This window comes from Engraulis encrasicolus, chromosome 16 (genome assembly GCF_034702125.1).
Source record: "Engraulis encrasicolus isolate BLACKSEA-1 chromosome 16, IST_EnEncr_1.0, whole genome shotgun sequence".
Lineage (NCBI taxonomy): Eukaryota > Metazoa > Chordata > Actinopteri > Clupeiformes > Engraulidae > Engraulis > Engraulis encrasicolus.
In genome coordinates this window covers 31,855,876-31,856,970 of record NC_085872.1, presented here as the reverse complement: position 1 = coordinate 31,856,970, position 1,095 = coordinate 31,855,876, and positions in this window count along the sequence as shown.

The window sequence follows — 1,095 nt, the reverse complement described above, 5'->3', positions numbered from 1 at the left end:
AGATCTATGTGAACAGGCACGGTCACTGACACAAACTGTTAATTGATGCCCTCAGTCCCGGGGTGTGTTTTTCGAAAACGTAGTTGTTCGCCAGTTAGTAACGTGGGTAATGGGAAATTGCATTGCAAACAGCAATGTAGCTAACATAGTTAGCAACTATGGTTTCGAGAAGTGCGCCCCTGACTTGTTATTGCAGCATTGTTATCACTGAAAGGGATTCAGAACCATAGTACCTCCATGTGCACTATTGCTTAACGTTTTGTGCTTCGGTTTGATCAAACACCATTGTGGGGTTCAATAAATACTCTATGTAAAACTGCTGTACTCCTTTGTTCCTGGCAAGAGTCCTTGTCCCAAATGATAAATATTTGGAGGTCGGAGGGTAAGCCGTTGCCAACATGGGCGCGCACACACACACACACACACACACACACACACACACACACACACACACACACACACACACACACACACACACGCACACACACACACACACGCACACACACACACACACAGAGTAAGACTATGAAGAAGTGTGCTCCTCCGCGGCACACATGCTCTCTTGCTCGATGAATGTGTGCAAGCTTCGACGCATTGGCCTGTCATTATCTAACTCTCCTGGGCAGCGGGGTCAGTGGAACAGACAAAGGCTAACGCATCGCAGTGGGGGTTGTGGGTGAATTCGAGTGTATGATGGTGTGTGTGTGTGTGTGTGTGTGTGTGTGTGTGTGTGTGTGTGTGTGTGTGTGTGTGTGTGTGTGTGTGTGCAGGGCCGGATTAACGCACAGGCTACCTTATGGCTGCAGCCTAGGGGCCCCCACCTACAAAGGGCCCCCTAATTGGACAAAAGTGAAAAATTGCAGAATTGTGACAAGACGCAATCTTAAAAAAACTCATCTGTCGTGTTGAGTGTAGTTGGTCGAAATAGTACCCTTAATCCCTAGCTCCTATTTATGACATTCTCTATGTAAATTTGTAGCGAAATTTGCCTTTTGGGGGGGACCCACAGCACCTGTAGCCAAGGGGCCCCAGGCCATCTTAATCCGGCCCTGTGTGTGTGTGTGTGTGTGTGTGTGTGTGTGTGTGTGTGTGTGT